The sequence below is a fragment of the Puma concolor genome, chromosome C2 (assembly GCF_028749965.1).
Source record: "Puma concolor isolate L17-30 chromosome C2, mPumCon1.1.hap2, whole genome shotgun sequence".
NCBI lineage: Eukaryota > Metazoa > Chordata > Mammalia > Carnivora > Felidae > Puma > Puma concolor.
The window spans coordinates 85,473,142-85,491,511 of NC_141675.1; the positions used below are offsets into that span (position 1 = coordinate 85,473,142).

The 18,370-nt window shown below is 54.3% G+C and overlaps 1 pseudogene; it reads right to left on the reverse strand.

The window, feature by feature from the left end:
• Window positions 1-889: 889 nt before the first annotated feature.
• LOC147577380 (uncharacterized) lies at window positions 890-5,045 on the reverse strand (annotated as a pseudogene).
• Between the last annotated feature and the right edge of the window lie 13,325 nt (window positions 5,046-18,370).

Consider the following 18,370-nt stretch of genomic DNA (forward strand, 5'->3'; position numbering starts at 1 on the left):
AAGCAGAGATCCGTGAACTACAGCCTGGGTGCAAAACCTAGCTCACTGCCGGTTTTTGTGAATAAAGCTTTATTGGAACACAGCCACGCCATTTGTTTACACACTGTCTATGGCTGCTTTTGCACCACAATGGCAGAGTTGGGCAATTGCTACAGAGACCAAGTGGCCCGTAACTTAAAATATTTACTGTCTATCCCTTTACAGAAAAAGTTGCTAACCCTTGGTCTAGAGTCAGAACCATAGAGGTCATAGACTATGATAAAATCTAGATTATTGAAATGCCACCAATAAAAACCCGTGGGCATGGCAGGGGGAGGGAATAAAGCCACAGGCAGGATTCACCCAGAAGGTTTTCAAAATGTGCTTCAAACAACGGGCTATTAGCTACAGACTCCGAGGGCGGGAGCTTGAAAGCACGCAGTCCAGGGTAAGGTAGGAGAGGTTCGGGCACTTGGAAAGTAATAATCATCTAAGTTATCTTTTTAGAGCAAGACAAGTCATGGCGGTGGCCCTGGATCTGCCATGACTGAGCCGTGTGACCTTGAGCCAATCTGCCTACTTCCTGGTCCCCAGATACCGGGCATCTCTTACTGACGTATCAGGTCGTGAGAAGCAAAAGTGGGGGAAAAAAATACCCGAGCGACTTGTGAAAATTTGAAGCGCTCTGTAAATCCTGGGGGTCCTTGGGGCACACACATGGTCTGCACACACAGACTACCCTGAGGATAATCACGCGTAGCACTTAGAAGCAAGAACGTCAACCGGAATGCAAAATTGCCTTTGTCCCCAGCTCAGCACGCTCTATTTTGTATTAATTCACTCATAATACAACCCGGTAGGTTACGAAAGAGGCTTCCCCTGAGAGGAGTCATTCTTCAAGCTGGGAACGTGTGGACATCCCACCCCAGGGGACTACAGTGTGTTTTCACAGAGGCGGAGGCCGCCTGGAGGTTGGAGCCGGCCTGGCTTATGCCGGAGGTCTGGGCCCAAGCGAACACATTTTGTCTGGAACCATCACAAAGGGGTCTTTGCGTGTCCCCAGCCAGCTGGCCGAGGTCTGCTAGACGCCGTGTTCCCTGCTCCCTCACCCTCCTCCAGGAAGCGCCTCCTCTGGTCCAGCCTCAGCAGTGCTTTTCCGCTCACGCCCAGAGCCCACATCCCAGCCCTGTCAGTGCAGGCCGAAGCACCTGGCTGGTCTTCCTCTACACTGGGCCAGGCCCTCAGACACGGGAGAAACCAGAGCTCGCTCAGCTGGCCAGCGCCTGCGCTTCCTGTCCAAGTGTTTGTGGCTGGGCTTCCTGCTGACGGAAGGGCGGCTGCAGCTCCCCTCTGACATCCCGAGAGGTGGCTCCCAGGGCCCCAGCCGCCAAGCACGTCCAGCTGGCACCCGGCACAGGAGCTGCGGCTGCACTCCGTGCAGCAGTCAGACGACATTCGCGGGGACGCTGGGGTCAGGCCTCGAGAGCTATAAAGGGGATTCCTCTGGGAAGAGAGGAAGCTGTGAATCAGAGCAGAAACCCGGGAGCTCAGGCTTGTGGCTTGTCCTGGGCAGAGGGCCAGAGAGTGCCTCCCATACACCACCCCCCCCCCACCCCCACCCCCACCCCCCCGCACACCAGAGTGACAGACCCCTGCGCTTCACTCCGGCCCGCCTCCCCGGCCACCTCCAAACCTCTGCCCCACATCCCTTCACGGGTCTCCGCCACGCAGTTTCCCTCTGCCCCCGGTGGCCTGGGAGCAGGGCCAGAGCACCCAGAGTGTAGACAGACCACCCTGGCTCTGACCTCATGGGGTGGGGGAATTTAACGTCACAGAGAATCAGCTTCCCTTTCACGAGTGGAAACTGGAGAGTGAGAATGTTTTCTGAGCGTACCATGTTTATTTTTCCACGTTCTAAGGGCACTGACATAGGAAATGGGGTTAGACTTGTTTTGTATAGCCCCAGAGGTCAGAACAAGCATTACAGTTTAAATAAGGAAAAACTGACCGGAAAAAAAAAAAAAGAGGCCGTCCTGTAAGGTGGCGAGCATCCTGTTACTGGAGGTATTCAACAGAAATTGTTTGCAGAGACTTTCAAGTGCTAGACTGTCAGCTCAGTGAGGACGAGGCCCATATCTGTCTCTGTTACTGCCCCAGGACCAGCACAGTGCCTGACAAAGCGTGGGTGCTCCAAATATTTGTGGAAGGGAGGGTGGGAAGGATCATCTTTGAGAACTTTGGAGAACAGGTTCCTCCTTCAGGAGAAGGTTTGGACAAGCTACCTGGAATCCAGCTGTTTTCGATTCTGTGGTTACAAGACAAGGGTTATAGGTGTCCACTCCAAAGGGATACATCAACCCCGAAACAGAGCTGAGCAACATCCTGTGATCATGTGCATTCCCAGGCACAAGACTTTGTCTGAACATTCTGTCGTCTACAACCCCCTTTGCGTGCATTCTGTTGCTCACTTCTACAGAACCCTGGCAAACACAGAGTCCCCATTTGAAAGATGTGCAGCCTGAGGCTCAAAGATGGTAAGCAACTTGTCTGAGCCAAGACATATCCTCAGGTCTCCTGACCCTGAGTCCAGTGTCCCTCCTAACACGCATGTAAGTCTGCCCGAGTGTCTGCAATAGATCTTTCCATCCCTCGAGACTGATTTTATCGTCAAACCTGGTGCTTGGTCAAGAACCAGAGGTTCCCATAGCCTTCGAAAAATACGCAAGAAGCAGATCTGCCTGAAAAAATGGTTCTTTCTCTGCCTCAGTCCCAGCAGGGATAATGCTTAGGCATTACCACTAATTGCAGTAACCAGTAGAGGATCTGGGACAATTTCCAGAGGCAAGTTTAGGGCCAACCCTCTCCATCGCCCCTTGGAGGGATGCAGTCTCTTTCAAAGGTCTGACTAGCTGGAGATTAGGCAGGTCGTTTGCTTGTTTGCCCTCAGATCCGGGTCCTCCCCTCCTGCACCCTGCTCCCTCCCATAGGAGGCTGATCCCTGCAGGCCACATTTGCCAAGGTCCCAACAGCCACAGCCAGGAGGATAGAAACCAGAGTCGCTCTACCCTGGCAGGTCACCTCTGCGGTCCCAGTTCCTGCCAGGAAACCTCCACCAGGATTCCAGTCTCTCCGGTTCTGGAAACATCATCTCCTCTCTGTGACTTTCCACCCAAGAATGGTAGCATTTTCCAGTGGTTGCTACTCTCAAGACTGCCTTTCACCCTTGCCTGCCCTCTCATCTCCTCCAGTGCCTTCATAACCATAACCGCGGAGATTTCTGGAATGGGTTACATTTTCTGCCTGGACTGTGACCAATTTCATGTCAGTGCGGGTCTGTTGAGACCCAGCCCAGAGAGGGTTAAACACACGGAATTATGGGACAGTTCTATCTCAACCACCTTAACGAAAGCCAAGAAGGCAGGCGGGCCGGGAGGCTCCCAGAGGGAGAAGCAGGTGTGCAGTTGCCTGGAAATAAGGAGGCAGGCCAAGTGCCCCGTGGGTGTGCATGGGAACCAGGGGACCCCGGGGTTGGCCCAGCTGTCCCACCGCAGACCCTTTTCCTTCCAACAAGACCACACCCACTCCAACATCCTTCGATGCTGTGACAACTGTCGGTGTTTCTCACACATGTGGGTGTGACTCAGCCTCTCGGGGCTCTGAGTGGTCCAAGCTTCCGGGTCCACACCGTCTCTGTGGAGCTGGAAGAGGAGGGCTCTCTTAGAGACTTCAGCAAACAGAACGGGTGTCTTTTCTCCCAAACCTGAGGCATGCGGGACGCAGAAGAGAGTCACAGACTCATCCTTCCCTCCCCCACCCCACCAGCATGGCCCTTTACTCCCTCTGGCCAAGGGGATATAACAGGGTCATTTCACAGCCTTGCCGGGGCAGGGACCCCAGGGGGTGCTGTGTTCTTTGAAAATACTATTCACAAGCACAGATACATCACGTAGAAAGGAGGAAAGCCGGGCCTCACCTTCGGATTTATGTGGACCTACTACACGCACACCTGCCTCTGAGCTAAGTACTTTCCCATATTTTACGTTATTTCATCAGTCTAGAATGGGAGAGAATCAGACCCTCCAAAATACATCAGGCCCTGATCAGCCTATCTTTACTGGATGTCTTCCAGGTACCAGGCATTCTATAGAGACAAGGAGACTGTGGTTTCTGCCTTCTAAGAAAGTGAAGAACCTGGGGTCTGAAATCAGCCAGCCCCACCTGGGTTTCAATCCAGACTCCAGCAATTAGTATTTCTGTGACCTTGAGCAAATGACACTTGCCCCTGACCCTTGGTGTCTTCATTTATAAATTGGGCATAACAAAACTCTCGTTTCATCGAGTTGTTGAAGGATTCATGTGGGTAACAGGTTTAGCAAGCGCCTAGTACGTGGCGAGCACTCTTCAGAAAGCACTATTGACTTATGTTTTTTTTTTTTTTAATTAAGAAATCTAGGGGGCGCCTGGGTGGCTCAGTCGGTTGAGCGTCCAGCGTCGGCTCAGGTCATGATCTCACGGTTTGTGAGTTCGAGCCCCGCGTCGGGCTCTGTGCTGATAGCTCGGAGCCTGGAGCCTGTTTCGGATTCTGTGTCTCTTTCTCTGCTCCTTCCCTGCTCATGCTCTGTCTCTGTCTCTCAAAATAAATAAATAAACATTAAAACAAATTAATAAAAAAAAAAAAGAAATCTAGGATACATGCACAACCCTGTGAGAAGCCTTTTTGGAGGCCGTCCCAGTACTTCTGTTCACACTGTGAACACATCCCAGAGCCCTCTGACTCCAGAATTGGCTAAAATATGGCTCTTCCTTTCTCCTCTTAGAAGTCTCCAGCAAACCTGACCTCAGAGGAATCCCACACGCGCTCCGTCCCCCTGACAGGCCCTGCCGCTGAGTCGCCGGATGTCCGCTGAGGTCCAAGGTTTGGAGCGTTTCCGGGACTGGCGGGGTCACACTGCGGCTGGGCCTTGCCAGGCAGCCCCACCCTTCCTGGCAGCCTGGCCTCCTCCTCGGTCTCTGAAAGGCTGCCAAGGCCGAGGGAGGGCGGTCAGAGGGAGATGGAAGGTCCTGCTGGGATGTTTGCCCTGAGGGAAGCCTGGGAGAGGGGGGAGAGGGGGGAGAGGGGCGGGAGGAGGTGGGGGGGGAGGGGGAGGTGGGAGCAGGGCAGCGGGTTCCACTCCAACCTCTCATCCTGCCACGCAGAAAATCCAGCCTCTGCAAGTGCCAAGTGCTCCTCCTAGTGGGGAAGGAATGATGCAAAATCCCACTGGGCTGCCCCTCCTCCTCCTCCCCCCCCCCCACCCAGGGGTGAGCCACCACCACCAAGCCTGTTGGTGACATCGGTCCTGGCCGCTAGCGCATCACAAATGAATATGCCCTCTCACATCCAGGGCTCACGGCTTGGTAACCTTTCAGGGGGCACATTTTTCAACACCCCCTTTCACAGATAAGAACACGGAGTCCACCTCTGGCGGTCAGTCTGTGGCAGAGCTGGGACTCGACACCAGGTCTTTTCAGCCTACCTCCCACAAGGTTTTCTTTTCAGTGCACCACATTCGACGCCAGCAAAGAGGGGGAAACGGCCACCTTCTTGCCCACCGCCCACCCCCTCCGTCTCCGGACCTCGCACAAACATGACCCCATCTCGAGAACAAGACTGGCTCTTTTCTTTGTCACAAGGGCCTCAGTGCCCAGTGGGAGCCTGATTAAACCCAACCCCCTCCTGCGAGATCATCCTGCTTCTTCAAACCCCACACATCTCAGGATCAGCCTTCCCGTCCACCGGCAGGCTGACCCCACCATTCTCCAGGAGAAAAAAAGGCTTTCTGCTCACTGTGGTCAAATCTAGGATTCGGGAAGTCTCCTCCCCGTGCTATCTCAACCACACACAAGCTGTGCTGAGACCAGGCAGTCAGATGGTGAGGAGTGGGAACGACAGGGACTGACGTCAGCCCTGTTGACCCTGTGTGTCCTGCCCTGGCAGAGACAGATTGGAGAGAGGCCATTTTGGAGCCACTCGCTCATCAAGGAGAGGGAGGTGACTCTTGCCATGTCTTCTTCCCTAAAAACACAGTCCTTCCTTTGAGCTCTCCAGAGGCTGGCCTCCCACCCGGAACGTCACTGGACACACGGCCCTTGGGATCCCCAGTCCCTGTGACGACCCCGGAGGCCTGGCTTAGAACTGACGCCTCTCCTACAGAACAGAGGTTCTCACCTGGAGGTTTTCCCAGGTCTGGGAGCCTGCTGTCCTACCCGGGAGAGAGGAGGAGGACAGTTCGCCGCTCCCCGTCCATATCCTGCCATGGGACAGAGCTAGGCCTAGGCTCAAGGACAGGCCGACCAGACAGTGACCTGTGTTTTCCGGGAAGGCAGCCAGTCCTCATGGCCTTGGACTTCCAGGCACTGAGGAGAGTGACAGAGCAGACACCTGCCACCATCCTGGGGAAGCTCAAACCAGGCCCCAGCTGGGCAGGCATGTCTGGCTCTGGTCTCCGGGCCAGGACATTGCAGCAAAGAGGGGACCACTAGACTCAGCCCTTTCCCTTGGCCTCTGCTTCATGGACTCAACAGTGCTGCATGAAGGGGACGAAGGGCATGACCCGAGGCCTCACATTTGTCCCCGGTGTGCCAGAGAACAAACACAGGATTCAAATCTTTGGTTGTTTCATTAGGAGAAAGTCTTATCTCCCCTGCATGCAAGAGATCTGTTTGAGGACACGGGAAAAACATTTGATTTGGCCTCAAAAAACCCCGGTTCTATTCCTGGGTAGTGTTGCCATCTACCCAGGGCCATGGTCACGTCATCTCACTCCCCTGAGCCTCAGTTTCCTCAGCTGTACCATGGGGCAGGAACCCAGCTCTTCGGTTGCTCTACTCTGGAGAGTGTAAGATGCCTGTAAAAGCGCCCAAGGCACTACACTCATAACGAGGGCTTCTTGTTGTTAGTAAAATGTTATTAACCTGGTTTAGTATTTCCGTTTTCCACACGAGGGGAAATGCAGAACAGGGAGAACGTAAGCTCTTAGCCAGCAACCAAGCCATCTACTCAGAGCCCTAGGAGCACCCATTCCAGGGACCTTGTGACTAACAGAGTGGGGTGCTCACCAGCCTGAGGCCAGGAGATGGGAACCCCACTTCTCATTTGATAGAAGGGCCCTCCTGCCTCTCAGAGGATGCGAGGGACTGTCAGCCCCCTCTCTCCAGCTACTCAGTTCACACCTGGGAGCCACACTTCTAGAAAAGGGAATGGGGCTTGGAGAGCCGGTGAAAAGGGTCAAAACCAGGTTGTAGGAGAGCCAGCTGAAGAGGCCAAAGCAGTTCAACCCCGATCAAGAGATCTACCTCCCGAAGCGCAGAGCAGTTCCAGGAAAGGGGGGATTGGACCTTGTCTGACCCCAAAGAGCCCCAAGGTGAACACTTAGAGGGTAGATTTTGACTACACTAAGAAAGAACTTTCTAAAAGCTGAGCCAACCCCCAAGGAATAGCCGAGGTCCTGGGCGGTGAGCGTCTGACGGCTGGAGGTATTCTGTGCTCAGATTGGACAGACGTGGTGGTGGGAGACCATTGTATAAGGTAGAGATCATGAGCGAAGGGCATCAGGGATCTTCCCCACTTCCTGAGGATCCCAGGATTCCCTGGTCACCACCGCTGTGGGCTTCTCCCTGGCATTCATTAGCCCGCACTGCCGAGGAGGGTTATTCAGAACAGCAGTGCTTGGCCAGAGGTGTTGCTGGTACCTTCCGAAGCACTACACATATTGTACATATTACCCGCATGCAGGAGGGGTCCGTATCTATCAGGACAGGCAGTTTAACGGGTTATAAACCGTTCTGTTTACACACACAAAAAAGTGCATCTCTCTTCCCCCCGCTGTGTAAATAGAGCCCACAGAGGCTCCACGACTTGCTGCCATGAAGTATGTGGCCGTCCCCCTGCCAGGAAAAACAAGTCCGCGCACGAAAATAACCCACCCTGTAGCGTAGCAGGCCAGCGGTTCAGGGCTGGGTGGTCCCCTGGCTGCCACACATGAATTTGGTGCTTGGTATCCACCGGCCAAAATCCACACTGCAGTCACCCTGAGTCAGGCGGGAGGCAGGTGCTGGGCGGTGGCCCATTTCTAGGGAGACTATTGGTGATTCTTGAGCTGGAACTCCTGTGGCCGTCATGGAGCTCCCCGTCAGCCAGCCACCCCATGAGTCCAGAAGCCCGGCCAGCTGTCGAGCAGGTGTTGGTGTGCACAACACCAGCGACCGAGAGTCACGTGGTTGGGGAGCAGTCATCATCTTAAAAGGAGGCCCTTTTAAGCACAGACCCTCCGGAAAGTACAACTCTTAATGGAAGCTTGCCGGGCCAATTAACCAACAGAGCAGAGGACATCTTATCCTGTTTTCATCTGCACCCCAGAGGACGTGTACGGGAATAGCCTTCTGGGGCTGGGGTGGCCAGACATCACCCAGAAGGAGGGAGGCAGAATAACACAGCTGCAGTCCAAGAGACGGAAAAGCATCCCGCCCAAGGCCTGTTAGGTCAGAGACGGAGCGAGTACAGCCCCGTCTCCCGAGTTACCATTCTCTTTCCACCAACTCCTGCTCCACGTGATTTGGTAATTTGCCGGGTGAAGGAGGAAAGATCATCTGACGCCCGCTGCCTCCGCGGTCCTCTCCCTCCCTCCTTCCCCCTCCAGACCTTGGATTCAGCAAGCCAACACTGGTAGCACCCTCAGCCTGGAGTGTCCTTCCCCGGCTTCCGCGCCGGGGCTCCCCTCGACAGTTGTCTCCTCCAGCAGTGAGCTGTATACGTCACTGCTCAGCGTACAACCCTCTGATGTGTTCTTGTTTACTGACATGTATGTATGTGTATCTGTGTTTAATCTCTCTTCTTCCAATAAAATGGAAATATCAGGAGAGTAGGGACCATGTGGGCGCTGAGCAAATACGGTTGAATGACCAAAAGAGAGAATTTCATTTTTAACTGCCGATAGCCCAGTGTTGGTGGAGATGTTAAACATTTGTGGAGACGTTGTTAAACCTCATGTGTTGCATAACGTGTGTGTCCCTCGGGTGACTCCCAAGGTCCTTGCACCCTTGGCCAGCACCTCCAATGTGATCGGGGTCCTTCAGGCTCACAGACTCTGATACCTAAACAGGGAAGAAGGACAAGGCACTTTCCTGGTCTCTTAAGGAGCAAAAGGGATTTTCTGAGAATAAGCCTTCTTAGTTTTCCTTCTCACTTGCAAAATGAGAGCTCAGGAGATGGGGTTGAGAGCCCCTTCTCCCCTCCCCTCCCCCCCATAATTGCTTCCCTCCCTTCTTCCTCTCCCATCCTGACTATTTGTCATTCTCTGCTTGTGGCAAATTGCTTTTCACCTTTGAAAACCCAGAATGGTTGTTAACCAAGAACAGCCTGGAAGTTTTTTGCAAGCAGGGGGTGTTTAGAGATAGAAAACACTATTGATTACTCTCCCAATAGCAGCGTCACTGAAATTCAATTTACTAAGCATTTGTGGGCAATCTGTGAAGCCAGTACCCCACTGGACATCCTGGTGATGTGGAGGCGGGTCCTGCCTTTGAGGGGCTGTCAGGCCAGTAAGAAAGAGATTATTTTGACTCAATAAATGTTTTCCTAAGAGCTTACTAAATGCTAACCACTGGACAGCCTCCAGAGAAGGAAGGATAGGCCTGCCCTGCATCAGCACATTGGAGAAGGAGAAATTCCTGATGATTTCAATACTCTGTTCTAGGTTCTGTGGAGGACGAAGTGCAGAGGACGGGAGACGAGAGGGTGGCAGGTGCTAAGGGAACAGGCAGGGAAGTTAAGCTCTAAAGGAGAGGTCAGGGTTCACCTGACAAGGGGGTGGGGGGCTGTGGGGAGTAGTTAGACAGAAAGGCTTCAGGCAGAGGGACAACAGGTGCAGAGGTGGGCATGTGCTTGCAGGGTCCAAGGGCTGAAAGGAGGCTCCTGTGGCTGGAGGACAGAGGGAGGGATGGAGGCAGCCGACAGCATGAGGCCGGGGTTGCAGAGGTAGACAGGGAAATCATGGAGGACAGAGCCTGGGAGAAGATTTGCAGAATGGCAAGTGGTCTATTGCAACAAAAAGATAGAAAATGCATAAGGGGGCAGTGAAGGAGTTTAGGCTTTATTGGGGAAGCCATGGGGAGCTCAGGAAAGGATTGCTCAAGGTGGAAGTGGGGAGACAGCGGCCGGGAGATCAGTTTGGAGGCTGTGGCCAGGGGGAGAAACAGATGACAAGGGTCATGGCAAAGCATCAGGGAGTATGGGCACCAGCAGCTATAGTAATAATAATGTGGTCTTTCCACCCCCACCACCGCATGAAGTCCCCATGTCAGTGCCTTCTCAGACTCCATCCCAAGGCCCTTGCTCGCTCCACCCCTCCCCTGCCTCTCTGCTCCCCACTGGAGATGGCATCGGGCATTGGAAAAGAAGCACTCCTAGAGATTATGCACATTCTGACATGGGTAGCTGACATGGGGCCCAGAAGCGACACAGCCTATCCTGAAAACAGACACCCACGAAGGGCCTCTCCCACCCGAAAGATGCCCACTCCTCCTGTGTCCAAGCACGTGCACTGACGTTCAACTTACCTGCATTTCCAGCACCTAGAAGTGAGCCAGAAGAGCAAAATCCTCATTGAGAAAGCGTGGCCTGACTTATACCTGGGAAGGGAGGTCCTTAGGCACTGGGAGACACAGTTGATCATGAAACACTTTTTTTTTCTGTGAGAAAGCACACCCTCAGCTCTGATCAGCTGACTTACAACCCCTCGGTCCAACGGTGTATTAGGGCACCTGGATTTGCTCCGGGGCACCTTGATTTGCCCGGCTGGGCCCAGGCAGGGTTTCACTGACTGCTAGAAGCAACCTCTCCCAGACGGATCTGGCTTATTCCTCTTCCAGACGGATCTGGTCTATTCCACTCCCTCAGCCCTTTCTAACTGGGCCTCTGACAGCTCTCAGGACTTCCCAACCTGTCATGCCAAGACCCCCACCAACCTGCCCCCGAGTAAAATGCCGAAGACCTGTGCCAGGGAGGCCAGCGTCTGCCGCCCACGGGCAGCTTGGGGACCACAGCCCTAGCCACTAGAGATGGAAAGGCGCGGCCAGAGGCGGCCTCGAGGGCTTTGCCTGTGTTTCCAGGGACAGCTGTGGGACCTGGGCTGCAAGACAGCTGAGAAAAGCAGGAGAAAGTGGCGGAGAGACAAGTCACCTGGTCAGAGATAAAAAGAAGGTTAAAGTGAAGGAGACTGAGCCAGCTCGGTGGCAGGCAGGGAAAGCAAGAGAAGGGTCCCCTCCTGCCTCCACCCCCATCGTCCCTATTCTCCCCCAGACCCATTTCCACCATCTTCCACAACCTCCCAGCAGCCCCTCCCCCAGCAACCCCCCTCTCCTCCCCCCCTTCCTCCCTCCCCCCCCCCCCCCCCCACAGTCGGAAGGAGAGCTGGGCGGTCACCAGACAGTGTTTGGTTAAGCCTTAGAGTCATACACCCAGCACGAGGGTTGGGTTTGTCTTCCTCCTACCCTCCCTCAAGCTTCCCAGGAGAGTAGAAACAGACCCAGCCCAGAAAGCCAGGCCCCAAGGGCTCCTGGCATCCCGCCCCAGCACCAGAGAGCCCCATCTAACACGCAGTGGGAGAAATGGGGCCTGGGAGAGCAGGCAGGGCACGGACCCCCCCGAGGAGGGACGGGCCCCAGCCCCCGGCTGAGCTGGCAGCGGTCTGCTTGGCTCAGACAGACTCCCTTGGAAACAAATCTTTGCTACTCACTTCTTTCCTCTATTTGGCTGAAAACGCAGTCGGAGCTGTTGGCTTGAATCCTTTTTTTTTTTTCTTTTTAACCTCGCTCCCTCTTTTTTTCTGCTGCTTACAAAAAATTTTGAACCAAGACCTAGTGCCAAGTCTTTTGCTTCTTAAACTTTCTTTAAGAAACCGATGGTGCTCACAGTGAAAACGTGATGACCCCGGTGTTTGCGCATTACTTCACAGGGTATAAGCTACTTACAGGACTCTTGGACGGCCCTGAGCTACAGTCGAGGCAGCTGCTATCCTACCCATGCCCAGGGCAGAAGGCGTTGCCCCGGGTCCCATGACTGGTCAGGTAAGGACACAGGGTACCCGGATTCTGCCGGAGAAGACCCCGGGGCAAGTTTCCTTGGTGCCTCTCTAGGCCACCGCAGCACGAATGTGGAAGGAAGCCCAGCTCCCCACAAGATGGGTTTCCCTCGAACTTTCTGCCCAGGGCAACCTCCTACCAGACAACTGGGTGGCATACAGATGTAATCAGATCTGAGGAAGTGGCTCGCCAGTCCCCACAGGGACGAATCTTACCTCCTTCCTCCGCCCGAGAGGGAAGGGTAGCGACTGGCGCCACGTTTCTTGAGCACCTACTGTGTGCCCAGCGTCTGCCAACACTATCTCGTTTGAAACACGACATAAACCTTGTGAGGTGGGTATTATCGCCCTCCCATAAGTAAGAAAAGCAAAGCCCAGAAATGTGAAGTTCTTTCCAGGGCAACACACAGGGAGAGGTGGAGTCAGAATTCGAACTCGGGTCTTTTTTTTTTTTTTTTTAATTTTAACATTTATTTTATTTATTTTATTTTTTAATGTTTACTTATTATTTTTGAAAAAGAGAGAGACAGAGTGCAAGCAGGGGAAGGGCAGCGAGAGAGGGAAACACAGAATCTGAAGCAGGCTTCAGGCTCTGAGCTGTCAGCACAGAGCCCGACGCAGGGCTTGAACTCACGAGCCGTGAGATCATGACCTGAGCTGAAGTCAGACACTCAACCGACCGAGCCACCCAGGTGCCCCATCGTTTATTTTTGAGAGAGAGAGAGAGAGAGTGAGCAGGGGAGGGGCAGAGGGAGAAGGAGGTAAACACAGAATCCGAAGCAGGCTCCAGGCTCTGAGCTGTCAGCACAGACCTGGACACAGGGCTCAAACCCATGGACTGTGAGATCATGACCTGAGCTGAAGTCAGACGCTTAACCAACTGAGCCACCCAGGCACTCCTGAACCCAGGCCTTGTTGACTCCAAAGCCCATGCTCTCTTACCGCCCCTGTGCCCCACCTCCTTCATGCCCCTGTGGAGCTACCCACCCGCCCCCGCCCCCGGCCCCATGCAGGGAGAAGCCAGAGTCTAACGAAAGAATGTGGGCAGATGGTTCTGAGCAAATCTCTTCGTGGATGGTCAGGCAGCCCGAAATGGGGCTGGACCCATCACAGCACTGAAGTCCTTGAAGTCAACAGTCCTGAGACAAACTGGAAGAATAGATTCCATCGACTCCAAACATCCTTCACTGAGTCCCTTCCATATGCCCTCACACAGAGCGAGGTGCCAGGACAGGCTTAAACCGTACTCAGTCCTTGTCCTCACTGGGCTTCTAACAGGGAGTGAATGGACTGTGGATGGTGAGAATGACCCACTGGCGTCCTCTGGCTCCCCGGTGTTGAAGGTGGAAGCAAGATGTGAAAAGAGGGAGGGGTTGCATACAGTCTCGACAACTCAGAGGGCTGGCGTCCTCTGTGTGCTCAGCAAGCTTCTTTCCACAGGCAAGTACAGGGGATCCCATACCCTACTCCCCTGCCTGATCTGGGGGAGCCTGCAGGCAAGGCCCCTCTGAGGCAGTGCTAACAGCACAGAATCCTTCTCAGCCCCTGTCCTCTGCAGCAGGTGCTTCGCCATACAGGAACGTGTACCCCACGTGCTGGAATGGGGGTTCTACAGTCTCACCTCTGAGCCCTGGCGGAGGCTGGGGGGTATGTGGCAGAATTGGGGAACCCTCATATGGAGGCAGGGGACCCTCTGAGTAACTTCACACACTCGATGGAGCCTTCCGTGCACTCCACTATAATGGGCTGGGAGAGAAAGACAACAGGAGGAAACCCCAGCCTTCCAGGGGCTCCCAGTCCCCTGGGGCAAGAAGACTGTCTCTGGTCTAAGGAGAAGTGAAGGGGGCAAGAGAAGGGTAGACAAAGTGTTACAGGGGTTCTGGTGGGAGGAGCCATAGGCTCTGCTCACCTCAGGGAAGGCTCCACTCTGCCCTGGCAGCTGGGGTTTTGACAAGGGGAGTTGGAAGGAAAAGGGCAGGGATGGTTTTCTAGAAAGAACAAAGCAAAACGTGGCCCGAGCTGTGGCCCAGCCACACTCCAGCTGGTGGACTGGCCCAGCTTCTCTGAGGCTATCTCCTCCTCACCTATGGAATGGAGGAAACTGTCTTCTGCCCCTGGAAACGCCTGCCTGTGCACACCCACCTTCAAGACCCCTCTTCCTGTCTCCTCAGCCACACCTTGGCCCAAACACATTCTTCTGGGAACTGCACACTTACACAACAGGAACGAAACGAAGCACACGAATGCTGGGGCGGCTCTTAGCTGTCAGTCGGTGTATCCTGATGTTTTACAAATAGGGAAATGGAGTCCCAGGAATGTTGTGTGACTTCCCCAATGTCGCCCAAGCAGGACTAGAAGCTCCTTATTAATCACAGCCTTGATCACATGTTTGCTTAGGATCGTCTTCTTTTTTTGAGGGGGAGAGGGTTAACCTTGCCCAGCCCATCCCCCACCCTGGTCCTCAGGGTCAGATCAGGCCCTTGTGTTTCTCTTCCATTCACAGCAGCCTCTTGTGACCACCCTGTTCCCGTGTTGACTACTGCCGTGTGTCTGAGTCAGGATTTACAAGACAGCCCCTGGCTGTGGAGCTCAGTATCCAGTTAACGGAACAGGTCCTGCCCCTCCTATCTGTCCTCGGTGTGGGCCCAGGGCAGAAGGTGGGCAGCTCCTACTCCCAAGCGACTTCCTTCCTAGGGCCTGTGGGGAGGACTGGACGGACAACAGCTTGCCGAGGGCAGCCAAGGAGTCTTGGCAACAGGCAAGGTAGGGAATGGACACGCGATGGGGGACGCCAAGGACAGATCACCGTGGGGAGTTAATAATTGCTGGCCTGAGTGACATCTCACAAGACCTGAGATGTCAGTGGTGGAAGCCTGAGGGCACGGGGAAGCAAGGGTGGAGAGGAGGGTGGCAGGCGATGCACATGACCCCCTGGCTGGTGTTCCCAGGCTGCAGACGAGTCTGTCCACACACAGGGGAGAACAGCTGTTGGGGCTGTGAGTTCGTGCCTGTGCCTGTGTCACACTTCCGGTCCTCTCTGCTGCCTTTGTTTAGATTCCAATCGCATCTCCCACTGTGCATCCGCCCAGCTTCCGTCACCGGTGGGGCTCTTCCTCAGGAGGGCAGGCAGTTTGGAGAAATGTCTTGGGGGGAATTCAGACATCCCAGGCCTCCAAGCAGAGCTCCAAAGCCAGCAGCCGCTCACTGAGCCCTGCCCCCCTCCACAGTGGGAGGGCAGCTGGAAGTAAAGGGTCGCGGGCATGTTTGCAGGCCTCAGCACCTTCTCACCACTTGAGCCTGCACCTCGCTCAGATGGACCGACATGTTAGTCGGCTTGGATTTCACAGGATTTGGGGTCTGGACCCTTGCTTTTTTTCCTCCACCAACAGAATAATGGACCAAGCTGTGAACACCATGGGTACAGGCCACCTCAGGGAGGGGAAGAGGTCAGGCACGTCTGGGGCAGGATCTAGGAGGTACTGAGTGACCCCTGTCCATAGCAGATAACCACAGAACTTGAACTAGAAAGGGCCTCCAGGACCGTCTACTCAGAACCTCTCAGATCACAGCTGGGGCCACTGAAGCCCAGGGCAGGGAGCTGTCACCTTCACAGAGGAATGTGGGACATTGCGTGAACACCAAGCTTCCTCAGCTTGGGGGAAGCAGTGAACAGAAGTGCTGGGGAACTGGCCCCGTGGAGACTGTGGGAGGGGCAATGAGAGGGTTCGGTAGGAGCTCAGTCTTCTAGCACAGCCTCCCTGCTGCTTGCTGGCTCCCACTATAGACCCACCCCCAACGTAGTGTGCATACAAAGCCAACTCGCAGAGACCAAGAGTGAAGCATTAGCCCTTATTTTTGGGGGGTGCCGATAATTGCCAGTTCCTTCCTTGGATGCCATTCCCTGGGCTTCCAACAGGAAACCAACAGACCAATGAGAATGACATCCTGGCTTCTTCTGACCTCCTGTTGCCTTAGGTGAGAACGGGTCATGGCAAGAGATAAAGATAGACGGCAAGAGAAAACTGAGGTGGAAGGAAGACCCAGTGCAGCCAAGGGCTCAGGTCAGAGAATCGAGGGTTGCTTTTGACTATCTCTCCAAAGTTGGCCAGGCCAACCAGCAGTTTTAAAAGCTCTGTATTATAGGGCCACCTAGGTGGCTCAGTGGGTTAAGCTTCTGGCTCAGCTCGGGTCATGGTCCCACGGGTCATGAGTTCAGGAGCCTGCTTCGGATCCTCTGTCCGCCCCCCCTCCTTCCCCCTCCCCCACTTGCTCTCTCTCTCTCTTTCTCTTTCAAAAATAAATAAACTTTTTTCTTTTAAAAAGCTCTGTATTATAAATAAAAAGAGGGAGCAAAACCACAGCCTCAAGTTGTTCTGAGTGTAGGTGCCCTGCAAAAATGCAGATTCCTAGGCCCCTTCCCCAGACACCAAAACGGTGGGTGAGGGCCCAGCAACCCACACCAACCAGCTCCCTGCCCAGTGATTCGGATACGGGTGGAGGGGTATTACACGCTGAGAACGCGGGCCTGGTGAGCTGGGGAAATGCGGGTGTCCTCAGCGGCGACAAGCCAGGCCCCTCAGCGGCAGGCAGGCTGTGCACACTGTGTCCCCACTTCTGCCGTATGAGGAGCCAGGAGACCAGCCCTCAGCGGAGGCAGAGAGAGTGCCAAGACCCCGGGCCATGCCACACAGTGCGTTCCAACGACTGCACCAGGCCGAGAGGCCTCGGGTCAGGGAGCTGGGGCCACCCCACAATGAGCGGAAAGTGGGTGAGCTGGGCCAACGGGAGGGTGGTCTGGGAAAGTGCCAGACACAGCGGGCTCTGAGTTCCCAACCGCGCGGGACCTGGGGGACAACAGACACTTGCCCAGTGAGGAAGGCGAAACTCTTACAGTCTACACAGGCCATTACAGCTGTGCAAAGAGCACTCCCAGGGAGAATTTGGAGAGATGTAAATAGCTCTGTTTCATGATCATCGGGTTCCTTTTTTTTTCCATAAACTTTGCTTAAGTTCATCATAAAAAAATAAACACAGGCAAATTACACTTACTTCACACGGTCATTTCTGGGTGGTAAGTTCTGTATTAAATTCAGAATTCATATGTGTGGGTTGAACTTCCTACTTGGGCCAAAACAAGAGCCCTGGGAAGGGGGGGGTGGCGATATGGGGGCCGTTACCCTCTCAGTCCCATGCGTGATCCCCTCTCTCCCCCCAAGACCCTGTGTCACGGCTGCATCCCCTGCCGTATCCAAACACCTGGGCTCACAGGCAGGCAGAGGCTTGTGGGATTAAATCCTTCTCCTCCCTTAGCGGCAAGTGGGGGTGAAAGGGGGTCTGATATGGTGCAAAGAGCACGCGATGAGACGTCAAAATATCTGAATTCATTTCAAGAACTGACTTGTCATTTGTGAAAATGGGTAAGTCACTTCCCCACCCCCACGGTGCCTCCATTCTCCCAAGCAATCAATGAGGAAGCGCTTGGAAACAACTTCTCCCCAAATGTAGCAGTTTCGGCAACAGCCCTTATGGTCTCAAGGTTTCCGAGGGCCTGGAACCTGGCCACAGCCTGACTGCTTTTCAGTTCAAGGGGTCTCCTGAGGTTGCAGTAAGTAAATCCACCAGGGCCACGGGGAAGCTGGGATCTGCTTCCAGGTCGCTCGCGTGGTTGTCGGCAGGCTCAGAAGACCATTTCCACGCTTGTTCATGCAGTGGCTGGCAGGTTTTTCCATAAGCTGCTTCACAGCATGGCAGCTGGCTTTCTCCAGAGCAAGTGATGAGAGAGAAAGAGGGAGAGAGAGAGAGAGAGACAGAGAGAATCCAAGACAGAAACTACTGTCTTTTTATAACCCAATCTTGGAAGTCATATCCCATCAGGTCTGCTCTGTTCCCTAGTGGGCTAGTCACTAAGTCCAGTCCACACTCAGGAAGAGGGTAACTGAGATCTGCCTCTTGCGGGGAGCAGTGTCAAAGAATTTATGGACACATCTTTAGAAGCACCATGGGGTGGGGCACCTGGGTGGCTCGGTGGGTTAAGGGTCCGACTTGACCTCAGGTCATGACGTCATGGTTTGTGAGTTCGAGCCCCACGTCAGGCTCTGTGCGGACAGCTCAGAGCCTGGAGCCGGCTTCAGATTCTGTGTCTCCTTCTCTCTCTGCCCCTCCCCCACTTGTGCTCTCTCTGTCTCTCTAAAATAAACACATGTAAAAAAAAAAAAAATTAGAAGCACCACAGGGAGTTAGATCCAATGATCCCTACAGGTTCCAGGATTGTG